This window comes from Parasteatoda tepidariorum, chromosome 7, assembly GCF_043381705.1.
Source record: "Parasteatoda tepidariorum isolate YZ-2023 chromosome 7, CAS_Ptep_4.0, whole genome shotgun sequence".
Taxonomy (NCBI): domain Eukaryota; kingdom Metazoa; phylum Arthropoda; class Arachnida; order Araneae; family Theridiidae; genus Parasteatoda; species Parasteatoda tepidariorum.
Window position 1 is genome coordinate 20957618 of NC_092210.1, and position 11835 is coordinate 20969452.

The following is an 11835-nucleotide window of genomic DNA, read 5'->3' on the forward strand; positions in this document are numbered from 1 at the left end:
TATATATATATAATTTAAAAATAAGAATCCCTTTTCCTCTGTTTCCTACGACAGGATAAAAGATGATTCTTTCTTTTCTATTGGAAACAATGTCTTATTTGAACTTCAATAGTAATTTTTTATTTAGACAATTCATTGCTCAGAGCCAACCTTTTCTATGTTTTCTAACTAGAATATACAGCAAAACTTTATACATAGATATCCTCACTATCGTTCTGTTCTAGGAATGTTATGTCACAAGCAAATATTTGATTAATTGTTTCTAATACATGTTGTATTGTAATTAAAATATATTCTTGGTAGACGCTATCTCTAATTATTTCATTATATCGAGATTTTTCCGGGGCACATTAATATTAATTATTATTCTGTTAAAAAAATTATGACTTCTGATTTATACTTAAAATAAAAGTGTAGATGCAAACAAAATGCTGTTTATATAATTTTTTTGGCAGCTTAATAATAACCACATTTATATGGTTTCAATTAATATACAATAGAGAAAAGATATTCTTGCATGCAAAAATTTCATTCGGGCAACAACTTTGTAGAAAGACGTAATGCATGGCATGTAAAAATAACAAGGCATGTAAAAATTGTGAAATTTTTTATGTTCCAGTGGAAAACTAAATCTATACATTTTTAAAATGAAGAATGATCAACAAATTCCAAACTCTTTCGACTAAAACTTTTAATTGAACAGAAAGTTTCGAACAAAAAATAAATCAGATATCTCTTTTAATAATAAACAGGAAATGTTTTGAAATCACATTTAATCTCTATTGATCTGAGGATTAAGTAAAAAGTTTCGAAGAATGTCATGACAATTTAAATTGCATTTTTGGTTTGAAAAATACTTTATTACTAGCTGCCTACCATCAAGAGAACTTCTTTATATATTTATATTTTTACTCTTAAATATTTTAAATTTATGAAATTAAGCTTAAATTATAATAAAATGCCTTTTTATAATATTTAAGTTTTAACTCGTGTTATGTACATTTTGATCAAAATTCCGTTGTGTTTATAAATCAGAGAAATATTTCTTCGTACAATATACATATTTATAGTAATGCAATGCATTTTGACACACATTTATCGCTACTGTAAGCGTGTTAAATATTTTATCGAAAAATTCAAAATTTTATCATCAAAATAATGATGGTTTTATTAATTGAAAAAATCATTCCCTTAAATTTAAGTTATTAAAAAACTAAATCGAACAATTTAGTGTGTGGTAAATGAAAAAAAGTAATAGTTTAACAACATTTAGATGAAACATTGTTGCATAGAGGGGAAAAAAACAGAACTCCCTGAATAACTTTTGATCTAATTATCGGATTTTCACATACTAGTACACAACCTTATTGGTTCAAGAGCGTGACCTCAAACATGCTATTAATCAGATCATTTACATTACGAAATCACACACAAAAACGTTTTCTTTTTTTTCTTCTTTTTTTTTCTTTTGAATTAACATTCCTTTTTTTCAACGGATTTGGAATTTTGAATCTGGAAAATATGGTCCCAATAATTTGATCAAGAGAGTGGTCAAAATTTTGGATCTCTCAATGCTCTTTGTGCTTTTTGCATCTGATTTGTTATTGCACCGTTAATTGTTTAAGTAAATTTAAAAACAAGTATTAAGTAAATTTTTTTTTATATTTTTAACAAGCAAACAAACTAAGTAAAATAAGCATTATGTTATATAATAATATTCAAAAATATTTTGAAATGCCAGGTTTGCAAATTTTTAGCCATTTTAAAAAGTTAATTTTTTATGGCAAAATACAAAATTTTAACGAATTCGGTCGGATAGTTAGTGAGAAATCGAATTTTTTAAATAAATGACTTTTTAAAATTCGATTTCTCAGACCGATTTTGCTTAATTTTTATATTTTTCCTTATAAATTTACAAACTTTAAAATGGTGCACAATATATATTAACTTTTATAGTAAAACGTTTTTGAATTGCATTAGATAAAAAAAATAACAATTTAAAAATGTATATTATTTTCGCAGCCAATTATTTCAGATAAACTAATTTTATAATTGTGTGCAAGCACTGTTCAATTCGCTTAAAAAATTCTCTAGATATGGCTGGAAAATGTAAGCAATGGTTTCGTGGTTTCGTGAATGGTGGAAATGGTTTCGTCAATAACAAGGAAAATAACTCGTGAAATTTGAGTATTCAATTTTTGATTGTTACAAAATCGATAAACGGCAGACGATAGACTGTATGATATAAAGACGACGATACGACTACGAAGACGATAGACGATATGATAGTTTGTATTGCTATAATTCGAAACAAAACTATTAAGAAACAAGATTTCAGAGCAAAAATTCAGCAAAATGGTACACAACAGCAATACTAAAATAAAGCAATGGTTAAAAATCTAAGTTACCTAAACTATAACATTTTCGTATGCCCTAACGTGTGGACAAATATGTTCTTTACATAACTTTGTATTTGAAAGAAAGTTTTATCGGAGCACATTAATATAAATATGAGTGCTAAGAATTATTTTTGTAACCATTTATGCACCAGAAAGAAAAAAAACTCAAAGAACTATTAGATTTAGCTACAATTATAACGAAAAACACTTTTTCAAAGTTTATAATATGTAACCGTAGCATCCTCTTGCACACCTTTTTTTTGTTGTTGTTGCTTTTAAAGTTTCTTAAGAAAATAGCTTGTAAAATAGACTCAAGAGCTTTTAAATTTTATACATCAATCTAATTAATTTCGATAAAACTAAACATTAAGTTTTCATTCAAAAATTAACATTCACTAATCCCCAAAATAATGCCACAAAAAACAGTTCTAAATTAAACTATTTTCTTCTTCTTAATAAGCAACAAAATTTAATAGCCAACTAAACAGAAGCAATAACTTCAGCAGCTTGTATAATAATTTTAAAGAAATATTTGTCTTAATTAAAAGTAACATTATTCGCATGTTCTTTAGTAACAATAACTCATTCTTTCTTCTTTTTCTTTCTTATAAATTGCCTCAAAACATCGTTAGAGTCAATAAAGGAATGCAAAATATATGCATTAAAGGGTCGGTGAGGAAAAGGGGAGAAATAATTAACAGTTATGTTATTTTAAACTAGTGCACACTTCTGGATATATTACCTTACATATTTCTTCTTCTTATTTCTAGACAGCTTTTGCTATTTTTAGCAACAAAGGAGAAATGTAGTCTTTCCTTTTCATGAATTGTTTATTTTCGTTTTTTATTGTACACATTCCAAGAACAGTTTATAATTTTACCGGGGGTAAATCCTATTATATTAAGTGAATAAAAATAGTTATATTCGCAGAATGTTACAAGAATTTAAGGATTAAATATCCGTACAAGTTTTAGGTAGTATTTTAAAAATAAAATTTCATATCGTATAGTTTCGTCGCATATGTAAACATTTTTTTACTTTTCAGGTTTAAATAAATTTTCTTTCCTTAACTCTTCGAGGATGCTTTTATGCATCAAGTACTATTTAAATTATTTTAGGCTAAAACTACACAAAAAATATAAAGTATTTAATGCATATAACTGATATTATTAGGTATCTATGAGGGATTATTTCTTTAACTTGTATTTTGCGACATTGCAAATACAATAATTATCAGAAAAAAGTTACGAAATAAGAAAAAATTATGAAACAAGGACATTTTTTTCCTGAAGAGATCTGAGAAATTCACATCAATATTTTTTAGAAGATAGTGATACTCCAGCATTTACAGAAGAATCTCTCGAATTTATAAGATTATAAGAAATTTATAAGATTAATCGAGTAAAAACTTAGGACTCACAAATTCACTTCTGGAAATCTACTTTTCTTTTATTTTCGTGATAAAATATCGTAGTAAATTAGTTGTGGATATAGTTGTGTAGAATAATACTCTTTGTGCCTGCCTAAATTCATTACTTTGGGCATAAATCAATAATTGCAAAGAATCAAGAAATCAATAATTGCACTAAAATTGTGAAATATTTCATGTATATAATGAAATTAAATTATATTATTAAGTATCTAGGAAAGATTTCTTTTTCAAATTCCAAATTTGTGATATTATAAACGCAACAATTATCGGAAATAAATTTTAAAGTATGAAAAAACCAAGAAACAAGAATATTTTTCCGTTAATAGACTATCTAAGAAACTCACATCAGTAATTTTCTAAAAAATAATGATAACCCAGCAGTTGCGGCAGAAATTCTCTTGTCTACTGAGTTGAGCTTAAAATTATAAGATTCACTGAGTAAAATCTTAGGCTTGACTTAGCTATTGACCTTTTTCTATTTTAGTGATCTATTTTAGTGAAATATCATAGTAGATTGGTCGTAGAATCCCAACGAGAATCAAACAGGTTTTGCTATTTTCAGTTCTCCCTTCCTCAATAGGGATACATTTTATTTCCGTATCGTTTTTTCTTTTTTTTCCTTTTTAATTAAATATCAATCTACTTATGCATAGTTTTTTTACTTCATACTTCATTAAGATTTTCTAAATACATACACGAAGAAAACTAATTCTGGTAAATTAACGCACTGTATAGTAACGAAATTTCTGCTATAAAAACATAATTCTAGTTACTGAAAAAACATTTACGATAATTAAACCATTCATTTGGTAATTTTAGCATTCGTATAGTAAGGGTTTATCGGAAATTCTGGTATTATAATTCTTATTAACAAATACAAAACTAAAAAGTAACAAATTACCAAGTTTTACCACATTTACCAAATTTTATCGGATATTATAAAACCGTATAGTAAATTTTACCAAGTTCTTTACCTAGACTAAAGTGCTTCGTTAAAAATACCGAGTTTTTTGGCATTCCCACAAAACTAGAAACACAATAAATTTCACTATATTCTAGTAGTTCCGACCATAGGTATTTTCAGAATGCAGATATTTACAGATGTTAACGTTAAAAGAATTAGAGGTCAACAAATTTTAAACAGAATTATTGCAGAAACCATTAACTTTGAGTTTTCCCATAGAGCCAAAACCACGGTAAATTTTGCAACTTTCTAGTAGTTTTGACTATACTTTTTTTTATCAGAGCATTGAATGGGGTCATTACGGATCATCCTATATAGCCTATATAGTACAGTATAAAACAAAATAAAAATATTATGATAAATATAATATAAGCACAAAACGAAATTAATATTAAAAAAAACATTCAGAAATACTGCATACAAGGCATTGATTTATGTTCCGTTATATAAACAACCTCAAAGCCTTAGTGCGTCTTAAGAGTATTAGCATCTTTACCGATGTTTCTAGAAAGTTCTCGAAACTATTTCACTCGATTGAACAGTACATAGAAATATCTCTTCCATCCTCATTAAATATCCTTCCCCCATCTTTCGAAATAAGTTTAAATCAAGATAATGGCGTCCGACGATCACTTGCCTGATTGGGTTTTGTCATGCCGCTGCCTAAATGTGAAATCGAGAATTCCAGCATACGTGATTTCATTCCGAATGAGAATGTAAGAACATAATTCTAATTGATATTCTAAATTGAATATTAGAATAATGTAACGTCGCATTCTTGTCGAAACAAGTAAATCCTTTCCTTTAACGATTTTTTTTATGGAATGAAAATTTTAAATATAATTTTTATTTATTCTTTAACAAGTTAATAATATTAAAAATATTCAAATATGCAAGTTAATATATTATAATAAATACCTAGTATACATCTAAAGATTTTTTATTTTTATTTTCCATTAATGTGAAATATAAAGGAAGTAAAATTATTTTTTTTTGATAATGTTTAAGCCTCTCAATGTGATGTCATTTTAATGGTAAGCTAAATTAGAGCATGTCATTTAATTTTTATTTCAATTTCTAGTGTATCATGTTTTAAAAAATTCAGACGCATTTTTAGATAATTTCTGATTCACTCAAGGTGCCGGTACTTTTTGTTGTAAACTTCATTTTTACCGACACATGTTACGGAACAAAGAATCTGGTATGCTGCAGCCTTAATAGTAGTATTTACTATAAAATAACTAAATTACTGTAACTAAGTAAATATTACTGTAAAAATTACGATAATTACTTTTACGGTAAAAATTCATTTTAGGGTTGATGAACGCAAAGTGCTGTAGTCGGAACTCTGATTGGCATTTAATTGGCATTTTTTCTGCAAATTGATCTGTAATTTTTGACAGTCTTACTATATCAAAAAATAACATAATATAGTAAAAAAAATAATATAGAAATATAGCAATAAAAATTTTGTAATGAAAAATATAGTAATAAAAAATATAGTTAAAGCAAACGATGTACATATTTGCAACTATATAACTAGTTTTAACTTTATAAATACGTTACAAAGCAGCAAGGTTTGTTACTAGGCAACAAACTTCTGAGATAGTTATAGTTATTCAGGATCTAAAGCAATTGTCAAATTAGTTTTAAATATAATAATATCAACATATATTTCAAACAAATTTACGTCTTAAAATTTATTCATTTACAAAGATAAGACAATCTGCATTTTTAAGAACATTATGACAATATAGATTATAATTGAGACAATATATTCGACTTGTGTAATATATTTTAATATGAGAACTCTGTGTTTGGTGAACAATTATTCTTTTTCAACATAATGTCCTCAAATTATAGCATAAAATAGTACGGAAGTTGATTTACGTGTCGCTTCTGTAATTGCAAAAGTAACGGCGTAAATCAAAACTAATTTGCAAGTTTATAAATTCAGCAATTAATAATAGCGGGGATCTACAAAAATTAATACTGGAAAAATTACAGCTGGCCAGTATTTTATGGAATAAAAAGTAACGAGCCGCGTTGTCTCAAGTGATAGTGTTCCAATGAGATGACCCAGGTTCGTATCCCAGCGATTACTTGTGCATACGAATCCCAAAACCGGTTCGCACTGACTACAGAGCTGACGGAAAATATCCTCAGTGATAAACGTATCAGAGTTAGAATTCCCTTGCTGTCAGGTTAACCGTGAGATATTTTCGTGGTTTTCCTCCATGTAACATGAATGCGGGCCCAATGCTAAATCATAAAGTCCTCCACAAAGGCAAATATTTCCCAATGCTTGATTTAGAAGTTCCTTGCCTTCTAAATTGGGTTCAAAGTTACGAGTTTATGGAGTTGCACAATGATAGTCATTAACTTAAAATTGGGTCGGCAATTCACCGATGGTTAAAAAATATTAAGACAAGTTTTTACTTTTGAGTTCAATTTTACAGAAATATATCGATGTTTTAGATGTTATGGTGTATCTCAACTTAAATACTAATATCATAATTAAGAATAAACATTTGCACCGTAGATAATATTTTTTACTTTTAAAAAACGTGTAAAAAGAGTTTCAAATATACAGCCATTTTCATCAGGTCAAATCATTTCGAATCATAATCACATAGAACACATTTGAACATATTTAGTCTACTAAGAGCAAATATTTCATAATTTAGGTTTAAAAAAATGGAACAGTAAAACACATAAATTTTACTAAATCGTTTTTAACAATTGAGGGCCTAAAAAACAAACCATTAAATTAGATATAATTATAGACAAAGGAACTATTTAATATTTTGAAATAAAAATTCTAAGAAATTTAAATTATATTTACTCTACTCAATTGTGATTATATTTTCACAAATAATCAAAAACAAATCCATGTAAAAAGTGAAGTAAATCCACTTAAATTCCTATTTTAAATAGCTAGGATGGAATCGGGTAAAAGTACTTTAACATTAAATTCTGTGTATTTTTCCTTTGTACAAACACTAAGTTCAAATTTCCGATATCGATAAGAAAAAAGTCGACTTAGTCTTATACATTTAAATTCCTGTTAAAATCTAATTATATAAAGTGCTTTTGTCAAAAAATACTTTCAGTGAATTTATTTTGAGTTTCAGAATTGCCTAAGCTAGAAATATATTTCTTTATTCTCAAAATTCTCCATTCAAATTTAAATTTTATACAAATATTTTAAAGGTTTTTCTTTCTTCAAATTGAAATTATGGAACTTTTTGCATTTTCTCAAGCGGCAGATAGCTTTCTTTAAACGAACAGCAAATTTTCAGGTTTTAAATCAAAACATTAATGCGGAAAGAAATTTCTACTTTTACTTTTAATTAATTCCATGTTGTGCACTTCGTTTGTTTTCTAGAAAATGTTAAGCAGAAATGTTTTTTTTCTTACATGTTTATTTAACTTTTAGTTTAAAGTTACAGAATTTTTACTCCTGTTATGACTTTTAACGAGAAAAGTTCTGTTAAATACAAACAGTTTTTTTTTTCAAAAATTATATGCGAGATGTTTTGCAATTCCCACTCCTTGTATATATTTTAAGATTATTTATCAAAAAATAAGTAAATTAATATTTAAGTGAGAAAGAAACAAATATGTTATCGAAATCTGACTAATTACTATAGAGGAAAGTGGAATGGAAGAAAACATTAACACAAATTTAATTGCCTGCTGGTGTTTCCAGTAATTGTTAACTCCCATTTCTTTTCTTGGGCAATCAAACAGGTTTTGATAATTTCAGTTTCGTCTTCAGTAACGATACGTGAAATTTTAGTATCATTTTGTGTCTTCCTCGCCTAATGTTGATTTTTAATCCTTAATTTGTGTACATTTTTGCTTCATTTTTTTACTAAGTTTCTAAATATATACATTAAGAATAGCTATTAAAGAGCACCTTGCATTTTATAAGTAAGTAAAATAGCTCTAAGTATTTATATAAATCAAAAATTACAAACTTTAGTTAAAATTTAACGATTAGTTATGTAAATTTAACTTCAGTAACGATCAGCTGGATTTAAATATCAAATTGCATCTTCCTCACTTAATGTGAATTTTTAACTCTTAATTTGTGCACATTTTTACTTCATTTTTTACAAACATTCTAAATATATTTGTTATTCTAAATATATTTATTAAAGAACACCCTGCATTTCCTAAATATATAAAATAGCTTTAAATATTTATGTATAAAAAATTACAGATATATATTAGAAAGTTATTCATGGTTTTAAAACTCATGGTTATAAGACTCATGGTTATAAAACTTTAGATGGTGAATCAAATGAGATTTGATTCACCATAAGAACTTGTAGTCAAATTGAAATTGATCAACATCTCTTTAAAATTAAACTGAAAAAAATCAATAACTAGCTGAAAATAAAAATTTTCTTAAGCCTTCATATTCTTTTTATGTTAATTTATTTTATTTTACTTATTTGTGTATTTGTTATTAGTATTATTTTTTTGTTTGTTTAGGAGTTATGCATTTGAAGCATATCATAAAGTTTTTGTTGTATAAATTAAATTCACGATTCCATTGAATTTTTGCGCCGCTTATATTAATAAATAAATATGGATTTTAATATCTTTCATCATTTTTAAGATGCTTTTCATTCTCTTCTATATGAAAATCTTTTCCAACGGCATTTTCATAAATATTAATTTTCAAGTTGAATTATTTGCATTGAAATGATAATTAGATCAAATATAACAGTGTGTATAAATATTAAAAATGATTTAATGCATTTGTCACTTCATTATGCTAATCACAATATTACTTTACAAAAGTTCAATATCATTTTTAAAATTTTCATAAACATTCAAGAATTGATTGATTAATTAATTTTTACACTTTTGTTTAAGAATAAACGTTCTTATGCATATTCAATTGATGTTTATTTTTCAGCTGTCTATCAACATTTTTTCACTGAAGTAACACTGTGAGAAAGGATTTCTTTAAATTGTACAAAAATGTGTGTCAAAATAGCTCCGAAACAATTATACTGGGAACAATGTTTTTGTCGCATTTATACAACTGCTTGATCTAGCTTAATTCGAGTGTGGGGATTTCAAATCAAAAATTAGTTTTAATCCTAAGGCAAAAGATGTTTTTTAAACGACATTATCAGTCAAATTATAAGCGTTATATATAATTGGAAGCTATATAAAGGATGCAACAACAAATTTTTAGAGGGGATAAGGGCACATCATCAGGATAAAAGTTGCATAGAAACCCATGCCCTAAAATGTCACCGTAAGCGGCTAGGTATGTTTCCAAATTATGAACTGTTCAGAAGCACAAGAAGGACAAGTTCAGAATATGAAAGCGCCCCTAGCAGCTTATAATGATATATCCGAGCAGGGGTTCCAATGCAATTACAGTCCTGGTGGTGTGCTCCAACTCCGCTAAAAATTGCAGCAACATTCATGCTCCTCCTTGATATAAACAATGTCTTTTAAATTGTACATTACAAAGAAATAGCAGAAAAATTTCTCTAAAAAAATTCCTGGACGAAAAATTGGTTGTATATATTCGAAATCAGCGATAAGAAAATTTCTAAGGTCAATTGAAAAATTTCATTCTAGAAGAAAAAAAATTCCCCTCTATTAGTCGAATTTGAAAACCCCATGTATTCATTATTGAGTACAGCGACATGTTAAATTGTAACTGCATATACTCATTTATGACCAAAAGGCATAGTCTTAAGTATGAAGTGGAAGGTGAAATAAACGAGAGAGAGATTCGTCGGCAGGGTTCGAACCAATGACCTACGAGCTCAAAGTAAGATACTCTTCAGTCCAGTACAGGAAGAGTTTTGAAGCTTTACATAGTGGCCGCGACAATTATAAATCATGACACATTAATTTCCACTTTCAATGGTGCAAATATGGTCCCAATAAATTATTCAGATTATCGGTAATTTTAATTTCTCTTTTTGCTGGTTCACTATATCTGAAAAACGTTCAAGTGAATATAACGTATGTCATGATGTGTCATTGCGGCGGTCACTATATAAAGCTTCATAATCCTCCCAGGACTCTGTTAAAAACTATGAGATTAAAAACTACGGTGGTTAGAGCATCCTACTACGAGCCTGGAAGTCCTTGGTATGAATCCTACTGGCAGCCAACAAATGTCTCTCTTACACATTTCTCTATCCATATCCTTCTTGAGACAAAAACACATTTTTATTTAATTTTGAGATTTTTGATTTGAAATTTTTTTCAGTGTATTTGCATGGATATTTTTAACATCAGGGAACAGATTTATGAATACAAAATAGAACAAATTAATTTTTTGCTCAACAAAATACTTTAACAAAAAAGTTTCACTTTTCTTAAAAAAAAATTTTAAATAATAAAAAAAGTTTTGAAAGAGAAATATTCTTCAAAATACTGATAAACATTTGTATTGAATATGCATTTAAATTCAAAATATTTTTCGTGCATTTTCTCAACTCTTTTCCTCGAAATCATTTTTTTTTCTGTTTTCCTTTTATTCCTCGTAGTTTATCGATCCACGAAAACTCTAACGGATAAATTCTGTGAAATATTTTGCTTTCAACTGAAACTGCTTGGCTTTAGTTAGGTGAAAGCTTCGATATCAATAATGTAATACATTTAGCTGGTTCTGCTACACCATTAAAAATTTTCGTGAATCTGAACACAAATGTCATAATGGTGAAAGCTAATTGTTCCACTGCACCAAAACCCAAGGAAACTTCTTAGTGCTGTGAAACATATAAAATGTTCTTTTACACAACTTAGTGTAAAGTAATCGCCACCAACCAATATGTTTGCTATCTAGTTACACAAATATTTATAATTACAGCAACACATGATACTTATAAGAATAAATAAAGTAACTTTTACGAGACAAATAAAGTAAGAATCATTCATTTAGTTTTCTACTTACAAAATTCTTAAAATAAAATATCAAGCATAGGCAAATCGAACTAGACTAAACTGAGCAGGAGAGGATAGAAATACATATATATATATATATATATAAT

General features: G+C 27.3%; 1 protein-coding gene across 1 annotated transcript in view; it reads right to left on the reverse strand.

Annotated features, from left to right (window-relative positions):
* The window catches only part of LOC107443883 (voltage-gated inwardly rectifying potassium channel KCNH6), a 398114-nt gene that overhangs the window by 300588 nt on the left and 85691 nt on the right, over positions 1 to 11835 (reverse strand). The gene's annotated exons all lie outside the window — the stretch shown is intronic.